At 37.5% G+C, this 11,649-nt stretch overlaps 1 pseudogene; it reads right to left on the bottom strand.

Moving 5' to 3' along the window:
- Positions 1-809: 809 nt before the first annotated feature.
- On the bottom strand, positions 810-7,002 carry LOC136132572 (serine/arginine-rich splicing factor 10 pseudogene; annotated as a pseudogene).
- Positions 7,003-11,649: the final 4,647 nt, after the last annotated feature.

Below are 11,649 nucleotides of genomic sequence, written 5' to 3'. Positions count from 1 at the left end.
AAGTAGTATAAGAATTCAAAAGCAGAAGCAGTCACAGCCAGCACTTATATGTAAAAAGAGGCTTTCTGGACTCTAGCTCAAAGGCATGTGTAGGACAGGACTTTCAAATGCCTTATCAAGACCACTTGGGGCGAGACTTTGAAGTGGAAGACGTCTTCTCCCACAGTGGCCTCAAATCTGGCCATCCTGTTGTCCTACTTGTATTGGGGGTGTGGAGATGGAGTTAGGGTAATTGGGGGACCACAAAGGATCAGCAGTTTGTGTGCACGTAGAGTGTCAGTTGTGTTGTCACATGACCAACACGACCGTCATCCAGGCACCCTGCTCCTCTGAGAACCTGGATCTTATCTATGCTTCATCGGCTTCTGGGTGCTGTGATTTCCTTTTGCTATTACGTTTCCCTGGAAGTGAATATGATCTTATCCATTCTGCAGGAAAAATGCTGGGAATGCAGGATAAATGACTGATTTTATCCTTGAAATTACAAAGGTCCCTCTATCCCAGTGACTGTGATCACTTTTTCTTATCTTTATATCAAGTGTACATGAATTGAAATTTATATTTTAAAAAGTTGATAATGCTGAAACCGGGAAGATGGCATAACCAGCAGAAACAGAAGAGATGAATTCTAGCCAATGTGTGTTAATCTTTTACACTTTCTCTAAACTGGAATGAGGAACTTGGGGTCCTGAGATAGGGGATGCAGCATGTTATCAACTCAGTTGTTTATCTGGAGTGATGTAAAATTAGAAAGGAGGAAAAGTTTGCCTAGGTTCCCTCCCCATCTGCAAGGATCCTACTGCATCCTTTTAAGACTCTCCACCAACCTTCACCGAGTGCCTCGTAAATACATGTGGCTTCAAATTCTCTGCCCTTTGCTTCCGCAGGCAGCCATAAGATCTTCTCTGACCATCTCCACTGACGTATTGTCCCCTGCCCTCAGGGTCCCTGCAGTGTGTCACCTTCCCAGGACATCTGTAAATATTGCTCTGGAACAGGCAACCTTTAAAGCATCTTCTGAACCGACAGAGTTGAAGCAGCTTTTCCATGAAGAGTTTCTGTATTAGAAGCTCATTCAGGAAGCACTGAGTTCTCATCCAGAACAAACAGCGGTGTGAATGAGCACATCTGCCCTGTTTTCTAGCAAATTCTGTTGAGAAGATATGAATTCGGAAAAATTTCTCTTAGATTGTTTGTGATGTGAGCGAAGTTGAATCATTTTATTACACTTTGTTGTACAAGGCTGAGGGTTCCAACCTACAGTACAATCTAGGAAAACCATTCCTGTAGCTTGATGTGAAAGACCTTGCACTTAGTAGGCAAACAGATGGCCCTAGTGAATTACGAAAACAATAGCTGCCTAATTACTGTCATAGTTAAATGAATTGTGAACTACTTCTCGCCTTAATATTGATGCAAGTGTTCTGCCAGTGAACATGGCACAACTTTCATTATTCATTTTATGAAGATCTACATAAAGTTCTCCATAAAAACTCTAAGAGGACATTTTTTTATTAATCAGTTTTCCAGATGAGGAAGCAAATACCTGTAGAAGTGAATATTTACTGGTTTTGGAAGAATTGGTGGGTCACATTTAATGATAGCAAAAGAGCAATTCCATGATATTTTTTTAGGTTTGAGCTATAAAGTATACTCTGTCCTAGTAGTGTATAAAAGATCACTCTTTTACGAGTTAGATATCAATCAAAATAAATCTTGAAAGATGCATTTTGTGGGCACTAACATCACTAATCATGATGCTTAAGAAGATCAGAGCCTCTTCCAGAAACAATTAAATTTTATAATTTATGTGTATAAGTTTGTAGATGTAATTCATTCAGTCTCATTTACCAAGCATACATACACATAATTGGCTTTTGAAAATGGCTTGTAGAGTATATTCACAACTATAGGCTAGTTTTTTCTTAAATAGTGAATGTTTACTACACTTAGGAATAAACGTTTTATTCTCACTTATTATATAAATAGATAATGCTAGTATTAATATTTTTACTTAGGTGGCTCAAATTTCTTTCACATTTGGACTTTGTTATATTTAGAAAAAAGATATTTGGCTTTTATCCCCGAATTCATTTGTATATATTGTTTTATAGTTTTCTTTTTTATCTATCAAAAGATAGATATCTATCAAAAGAAAATTTATGGCTAATTTACCAGTGAAATTCTGAAACTGAGGGTTATAAATATATTTGAAGGAAAGTTAATATGTGTCTGATACATTAATTCACTTTTCAGTTATTTAAAAATATTATAAGTAAGCTCACTGAAGAAAAATTCAAAATTATAAATAAAATGATAAAATCCCAGTGATCCTATTAATATTTGTTTGATCAACTCATTGAGATTATTTTAGATGTACCTTTTTATTTACTAAAATACCATACATGTCATTTAAAAAACTTTTTATTTGAGGATATTGTGAATCCTTTTACATGCTATAAACATGGAGTTATATTACCAATTTTGATGGCTATACATGTCTGATTCAATATATATATGTATATATGCATGTGTATATATATATATATATATATATATATATATATATATATATACACACACACATAATTTAAATCCTATTTAAGCCCCTATTGAGCATTTTAGGCTAAATCCAGGTTTTCTTTTCAAATAATAAAAAAGACAGTGGTGAACATACTTGCACATTCTATGAACCACATCTCTTTTGGGGATAAAGTTCTAAACTTGCAATTGTTTTGTTAAAGGCAATATACACATTTTCAAGCCTTTTTTTTTTTTAGCTTTGCCAAATTGTTTTCCAAAGAGATCATGCCAATTAATTTTCGTTAATAGTGTGTGAATATCCTTTCCCCAATCCCTTGCTAACAGTGAGTCTTATTATTTTATATTTTTGACAGAGTGCTTGTAGTGAGCTGAATGGTGGCCCCCCAAAAGATATGTCCACGTTCTAACTCCAGAACCTGTCAATAACACCTAAAATGGCAAAAGAATGAACATGGCCTTGTAATGCAAGGATGTTACTAAGTTAACAATCTTGAGAGAAGGAGTGTATTCTATATTATCTGTCTGGGCCCTAAATGCAATCACATAAGAAAGAGGCAGAGGGAGTTTTGAGAGGGATACTGAGGAGGAGAAAATACTGGGAACACAGAGCAGAGATGCTGCCACAAGCCAAGGAGTGCTGACAACCGTTAGAATTTGGAAGAGGGAAGGAATAGATTCTCCCCTAGAAGCTCCCTGGGGAATGTGGCCCTTTCAGCACTTTGATTTCAGACTTCTGGCCTCCAGAAATGTGACGGTATACATTTCAGTTGTTTTAAGCCGTGAAGTGTGTGATGATTTGCTACAGCAGCCCCAGGAAGTTAGTCCAGTGCTGTACAGAATCCACTGTTTATGAAGAGGTATTATTACAGTTTGAAGGGAACATTTCTGAACCAAATTCTCAAACATCATCAATAACCTGGTCAAGTTGCCACTTCATCTTTAATATCTGCTTATAATTCTCTCTTATCACCTCGGTTGTCTTCAGTAGGTACCAGAGCCTTGGGTTACCTCTTTGTCTCTGTCCACAACTAAGTTCTCCTCCCTCAGAAAGAATCACCCGTGCCTGAGATGTCAGTTACTTCTCTGCACTGAGACCTAAATTCTTCTTTCTTCTTCACATGTCCCTGCTGAGGTGTGACTAGACAGTGGCTTTCTGGATAGCTTATTAGCACCTCCAAACCAGCGTACCTACTGCTAAACTCTCTGTCTTGCTCCGTGTACTGTATTGTAACTATCGTGGTGATTCATACGTTTCTCCACCCAGATGTTTAAGCCAGAATCATGCGTCTTAATGATCACCTCCATGTGGAATCGCTCACAAGGCACTCTTGATAAGCATTCTTTTTTTTTTCTTTTGCGGTACGCGGGCCTCTCACTGTTGTGGCCTCTCCCGTTGCGGAGCAACAGGCTCCGGACGCGCAGGCTCAGCGGCCATGACTCACGGGCCCAGCCGCTCCGCGGCATGTGGGATCTTCCCGGACCGGGGCACGAACCCGTGTCCCCTGCATCGGCAGGCGGACTCTCAACCACTGCGCCACCAGGGAAGCCCGATAAGCATTCTTAATATCCCTGTCCGTTCCATCTGGATTACGTGATGAGACACCACCATGTATCGTATCTGTCAGAGTTGCCATCTTCGTGCCTTGTACTGCCCCCGGCCCCAGACACCTAGTAAATATCCTAGTAAATATCCTGTATAGTGAAGCCAGAAACTTGTAACAAAAACTGGCTGTGTCACTTTGTCATTCAGCACCTCATTACAAGACAAAATATAAACTCTTAGGAATGACAAATGTGGTCTTTGCATCTCTTGTTCCTGCCATCATACCTACCTGTGTTTGGAAAACTGTGCTCTAATAATTTGAGCCAACTGCAGCTTCCCAGTTTGCATGCCACAGCTTCCAGCTTTGCTCAAGCCATTCTGTCCTTGGAATGTCTCCTTTAATTTAGATAACTACTGACTCCTTAAACCTTGATAAGAGGTCTCCTATATCTGAGAAGCTTGCTTAATTCCCCCACTTTGGTATAGCGGCATTTCCCTGTGGTCCCAGTTTGATACTGGGAGTGGTAACTTTGATAAATCTGTTTGTCTCCCCATTAAATTGTGAGGTTCTTGAGGTTAAGGGCTGTTTGTCATTCTTATCTCCAGTTCTACCAAGATGTCTACTAATTATTAGAAATTAACAAAAAATTAGCTGATATATATTAAGTACTTAATTTATGCCAGACATTGTGCTAAGGGTTCTACATAACCACATCTAATCTTACGACACCCCCAGGAAGTTCCCTTCATTTTATAGGTGAGGAGTTTGATCCACTGAGAAGTTACGCGAATTGCCTGATACACATTTAGGACAAAGTGGGCCTATATTTGAATACTGGTGGTCTGACTTCAGAGTCATTTTTCTAATATAATCCTTTCAATACCATAAATTTCCTTCTAAGCATTGCTTTAGCTGCATCCCACAAAATTTGGTATGTTGGGCTTTCATTTTCTTTCAATTCAAAATATTTAAAATGTTCCCTGACATTTCCTATTTGGCTCATAGGTTATTTAGAGGATATACTTTATATTATTAATATTTTTTGTCCTTTACTACTGATACATTAGATTTATTTTATTTATTTTTTCCTTCATTTTGCTTTTATTATAGCATGTTTGCTTAATTTACAGCAAGCAGAAAATAAGCTGGATCTTGTTTTGATCCAAACATTGATGTTTTAAAGGTTGTACACAATATTGGTTAAAAAGAACATACAAAAATACCTTTCTAGAAGCTTCTATAAGAAAGAAAATACAAAGTTTAACCCCACAACTTTCCTCTTTGCTAGAACTGCAGACTACTGCTACAGTTTTAAATAGACTTTTTGTTGTTTAAACTATACGTCCAGGAAAATCTAAAAAAATTAAAGAAACGTGCATATAAATGATTGCATAGCAGAACATGAACATTAACTGCAAACAGTAAAGAAGTGAACGTTAGAAATACTATCAAATATACAAAGGTGCTAGAATCAATCCCTTAAACACATTCCACAAACAGTATTTAAAAACCATCTTTTGTTCTTTACAGGCAAGGCCTAGATTACTAAAACCAAAATTGAAAAAAGTAATCCTCTAAAAGGAATGGTTTTCCCACAACATTTCTTACTTATTATGCCTGTAAGCAAGCAATCTAAAATTTTTAAAGGTGCCAGCTTTTATTCTGAAATGAGATTGGACACGTCAAGTCACTTTTTATTGCCCCCAAATGATCTCGTAGAGAGATGTTAGAAATTATAAAGAGTTAGGGTATTATTTTCATCAGGTTCTACATTGATAATCAAAAACTCAAGAGATGTGACTTTCTTAAAATTAATTTTTTCCAGAATTATTTTAAATCTCATGGCACCACAGAATCACTTAGAATGGGAGCGGTGTCTTTTAACTTGCCTCACATTAAATAAACTGAGGTGTGAAGAACAAGCCTCCTTCATAAACATATGGGCAAATTTTGATACAAATGCACACACCAAGTGCTTTAAAAAAATTTTTTTTGCGATACGCGGGCCTCTCACTGTTGTGGCCTCGTCCGTTGCGGAGCACAGGCTCCGGACGCGCAGGCTCAGCGGCCATGGCTCACGGGCCCAGCCGCTCCGCGGCATGTGGGACCTTCCCGGACCGGGGCACGAACCTGTGTCCTCTGCATCGGCAGGTGGACTCCCAACCACTGCGCCACCAGGGAAGCCCCAGACTGTGATCTTGACTGAGATTTGGATCTAGGTGGTTCTTTTTTCCTTGATTCCTTTTCATGTCTTGAGCCAGACGTATAATGTGTTTTGGAAGTGTTTTAGCAGTGCCTCTAGTTTTGGTGTGAGATGCAGACCTAGAACGTGATTTAGCCTTCATTTCTTTCTTGGGCCGGGACTTGGACCGTGATCTTGAATTGGATTTGGATCTTGAAAAAGATCGATTTCGGTGTTTGAATCTATCATTGTCGGAATGGCTTCTGCTACGCCGTGCTCTTCCAGTCAGTCTACTGTTTCTAGGACTATAAGATCTTCTATAGTTGTAATCAAAGGAAGGACTTCTTGATCTCCTTCTTCCAGTAACTGCGGCTTCTAGAACGTCTGTATCTGTCATAATCATCATAGAGTGAAGAGCTATACACATTCCTCCCTTCCTTGGCTTTCATCTGATTTGGAGTCTTTTGATCCCCCTGTGCAAATGTATTTCACTTTGGAGGCCACAAATCCATTTTCTGTCCAAATTATGTAAAACATCTTCTGCATCACGAACATCCTCAAACTGAACATATGCAAATCCTCTTGGACGGCGAGTGTAGGAATCAAGTGGAACATACACATCAACTATAGGACCATAACGACCGAATTCGTGTCGCAAATCTTCAGACCTTGTATCGTCCGCAAGTTCCTCACAAAGAGAGACGTGTTGGGGGGATGCAAGTACGGGGACATGACGGTGGCGTGTGTCTCAGCAGGGACACTAAGGGACTCATCAAACCATCTGCACCTCCAGCGCCGGATCCTCAAGACACAGCCAGAGAGCTCCACTATGACCTATTTTATTTACTTTCTATGGAAGTGTAATTAATTTACAATGTTATGTTAGTTTCAAGCATACAGCAAAGTGATTCCATTATACAGATGAATACATATGTATTCTTTTCCATTATAGGTTATTACAAGGTATTGAGTATAGTTCCCTGTTATATACAGTAGGTCCTACTTAATATAATTTTTATTGTTTCAAAATTTTAAGTTTTCTTAATAAGCCAGCACATAGTATATGTTGGTGAATGTTTCATGTGAAATTGAAGAGATTATGTGTTCTGCTGTTGTCCAGAGGGGTGTTCTGTAAATGTAAACAGAAATTATGTCAAATAAGTTGATTGCATTGTTTAGGTCTTCTGTGATCTTACTAATGTACTCTGTACTTGTTCTGTCCCTTCGAGAAGAATGGTGAAGTCTTCAACTATAGTTGTGGATTTGTCTGTTTCTCTTTTCAGTTTTTGCTTCATGTATCTTGAGGTTCTATTGTAAGGTGCATATGCATTTAGGATTGTTGTGTCTTTTTGGAGAATTAACCCCTTTATCATGCCACGATGTCCCTCTTTATGACTAATAATATTCCTTTTTCTGAAGTCTTTATCTGTTATTAATACAGCAACTTCAGCTTTCTTTTGGTTAGTGTTTACGTAGTTCATTTTTTTATCCTTTTTAAACTATCTGTATCTTTGAACTGTGTTTCTTGCAGACAGCATATATTTGGTTCTTATTTTTTATTTTTTACTATCTCTCTTTTAAGCTGCTTTCTATTTGTTCCATCTGTGGTTTCTTCTTTTTTCTTTTATTATATTCTCTAATAAACAGCATATTTTATAATTTCATTTTACCTGTTATATTAGCTTCTTTACTCATTTGTGTTAATGTTTTAGTGTTTGCCCTATGATTTGCAATACACTACATCTTTAATTAATTAGAGCCACCCATCAGATGTCATTTTATCACTTCACACATGTTATGTAAGGTCTTTCAAGGCTCTTACAACAATATATTCTCTATTCCTCTCTTCCATCTTTTGTGCTTTTTTTCCCATAAATTTTACTTTTGCATATGCTTTAAGCATACAATATGTTGCTACTATATTTTACTTTAGACAGTTTTATTTTCAATCAATTAAAAATAAGAAAAAAAGAATTTTATGTTATATTCACTGATTCCATTTTCAACACCATTTCTTTGTGTCAATCCAGATTTGTTTCCTCTCATATTCCTTCTGCCCGAAGAACTTCCCTTACCACTGTTTGTAGGGAAGGTCTGCTGGCAATGAATTATCTCAGTTTTTCTTTTTCTGAGAGTGTCTTTACTTCTTCATTTTTGAAAAATATTTTCACTGGGTGTAGAGTTTTGGGTTGACTTTTTTTTTCTCCTTCAGCACTGCATTGTCTTCTAGCTACAATAAGTCCACTGTAATTTTAATCTTTGCTCCTCTGCATAGAATGTGCCTTTTTCTATAACTGCTGTCAAGATTTCCTTTTTTTTTCTAAACTGGAATTTGTTTTCTTTTTATCCTTCCTGTGTTCTCTGAATTTCTTGGATCTGTGTTTGCTTAGTGTCTGGGTTTTCTGTGTATGTGTGAATATTCTTTTTTTAAAATTTAATTTAATTTTTATTCTATATTGGAGTATAGTTGATTTACAATGTTGAGTTGGTTTCAGGTATACAGCAAAGTGATTCAGTTATAAATATACATATATCCATTCTTTTTCAGTTTCTTTCCCCATATAGGTTATTACAGAATATTGAGTAGAGTTCCCTGTGCTATATGTCCTTATTGTTTATCGATTTTATATATAGTAGTGTGTATATGTTAACCCCAAACTCCTAATTTATCCCTCCTTCACCCCCCACACTTCCCCTTTGGTAACCATAAGTTTGTTTTCCAAGTCTGTGAGTCTTTTTCTGTTTTTGTAAATAGGTTCATTTGTATCTTTTTTTTTTTTTAGATTCTACATATAAGTGATATCATATGATATTTGTCCTTCTCTGTCTGACTTACTTCACTTAGTATGATAATCTTTAAGTCCATCCATGTTGCTGCAAATGGCATTATTTCATTCATTTTTATAGCTAATATTCCTTAGTGTCCATTTTTAATTTTGGAAAATTCTTGGCCATTATTTCCTCAAATATTAGTTCTGCCCTGGGAACTATTATTTCCTTCTGGGATTCTCCTTCTGGGATTCCAATTACATAGTGTATTAAACCATTTGATATTGTCTCACCACTCCTGGATACCCTGTTACGTCCCTCACGCACATGTGTGTACACACACACACACACACACACACACACACACACACACACACACACAAACTCGTCTTTATTTCTGTATTCTGGTTTGAGAATTTCCTATTGATGTATCTTCAAGTTCCTTGATTTTTTCTTCAACTATGTTGAGTGAATCTGTTGACGCCATTCCTCACCTATTTTACTGTGGATTTTTAACATTCTGGCATTTTCATTTGGTTCTTTCTTATAGTTTCCACCTTTCTGCTGAACCTTCTAATCTGAGCTTACATGCAATCCTCCTTTTTCAGTAGATTCTTTGACATATCAATCATAGTTATTTTAAATTTCCTATCAGGAAGTTTCACCATCTGTGTCATAGTTGATTCTGGTTCTGCCAATTGCTTTGTCTATTGGGAGTGTGTTGTTTTTTCTTGCGTTTTCATATGCCCCGTATTTTTTGTTGTTGTTGAAATTTGGATACCTTGTGTAGTTCAGTAGAGACTGAGGTAAACAGTTTTCATGCTTAGAAATAGGCATGCCTTTCCTTTTCTCTAGCCCTTTCACGTGAGAGTTTGAGAAATCTAGTTAGGATGTAGGTTACACTTGAAGTCTGTTGTCTCTATCATGAACCTCAGTGAGCCAGGAGCTTCAAATTCCTCCGGTGGTACCTTGTGTTCAGGATCAAGCTGGGCTGTCAGAGGTGTTTTGTTTTTCCTCAATGTCTGCTCAGCTCTCAGCTTGAGATTTCGTCTTTGCTGAACCTCATATCAGGTCTCCTTCCATACTTTTGTTCCTCTTTGAGCAGTGTTCTCTATGACTTGTTACTTGAACTCTATTAGCATTTAGCATCACTACTGAGTGGAGACTGTATCCCTGGGTGTTTGGGGCGTGGCCTCCTGAGATCTTCTGCCACTTCCCCATCTGTAATTCTGAGCCCAGCGTGTTTTCTTTCTCCTCCCTCAAGAGTAGGTCGTTGGCTGTTCTGTTTCATTTGTTTTCTTCCCACGGCTGCAGTGGGTTTTTTTCCAATACTCAAGGCTGGTGGGGTTAGTTCCTCTACTTCCAGAAGATTAATGCTTTAGTTCTGTAGGAGAGATAGAGGGGAAGGTTCCAGGTGGAGTTCTGTGTTCTTCCTGTGGGAGTTGCTATTCCCTTTCCCAGGTATGCATTACAAAAGACGCTTTACTTAGACATTTTCTCAGCTTTTCTGTGAGCACTTGGTGGGGATTTGTGGAGACATGGACCTGAAGGTGGCTGGACTCCTCTAATTTCTGTGACCTCCAGGGGCTTCTAAATCTCTTGCCACTTCACCCCTAGCTTCCGCCCTGACTGAAGTCTTCTTCCTGGTGCCTGGATGTGTCTCTCACAAGTACGCACAGCTCATATTATTTCTCCTTGCAGTCAGCTGTCTTTCCTCAGATGTGAGGCCAGTTGTTTGCCTCACAACCTCAGCTCTCCTGTGGGTACAAAACACTCATGAATTTTCAATGTGTCCAGATTTTTACTGTAAGTGTGGCAGTACTCTTTTTCTTCCTTTCCATATCCCCGAGTGGAAATTTAAAGTCCCCAGAGCTCTTATTTTCTTACTAAATCATTAAACTAAGGCAGCATTTACCAAACCTTAAAGTTTCAGGACCCTGTTACATAAAATTTATTGAAAACCCCAAAGGTCTTTCATTTCTGTAATAGGTGATAGATAGATATTTACTGTATTAGAAATTAAAACATATTTTAGAATAATTTATTAATTAATTTAAAAATAAAACCAATAAACCCATTATATATTAACATAACTTTTTTGGAAAATTAAACACATTTATAGAACAAAATATGTTTAGCGATAAACATTTTACTGATTGTTTTATAATGTTCCAAATCTATTTGCTGCCTGGTTTAAGAGACAGTGCAGTTGGAATTTCGTATCTCCTTTCTGCATTCAGTGGGTTGCTGTGTGACATCATGTAACCTCTGGAAAATTCCACTGTAAACTCATGAAGGAGTGAGAGTGAAAAGTAGAAATGATGTTTTAGCATTATTATGAAAATAGGTTTGACTTTGCAGACCTTGTGAACAAGATGGGGTTGTTTATTGTTTAATAAAAGTATTAAACAATACTTTTCAGAAGTTCCCCTTGTATGTTGTTTTACAAATATCTTACGGATATCGACGTGGAACTTTTATTTTTCGTGAGTGAAAGGAATTAAAAATCTGGAATTTGTTATCAATAAAATGCGCCTGTTTTGATATTAGCAGACTGTTAGCAGTCTCACCTTGGTACAGCTCATCTTTGGAACTTGCAATTATTATAAG

This window comes from Phocoena phocoena, chromosome 13 (genome assembly GCF_963924675.1).
Source record: "Phocoena phocoena chromosome 13, mPhoPho1.1, whole genome shotgun sequence".
Taxonomy (NCBI): domain Eukaryota; kingdom Metazoa; phylum Chordata; class Mammalia; order Artiodactyla; family Phocoenidae; genus Phocoena; species Phocoena phocoena.
Note: the sequence above shows the minus strand (reverse complement) of the source record. Positions and strands in the feature narration are given on the sequence as shown.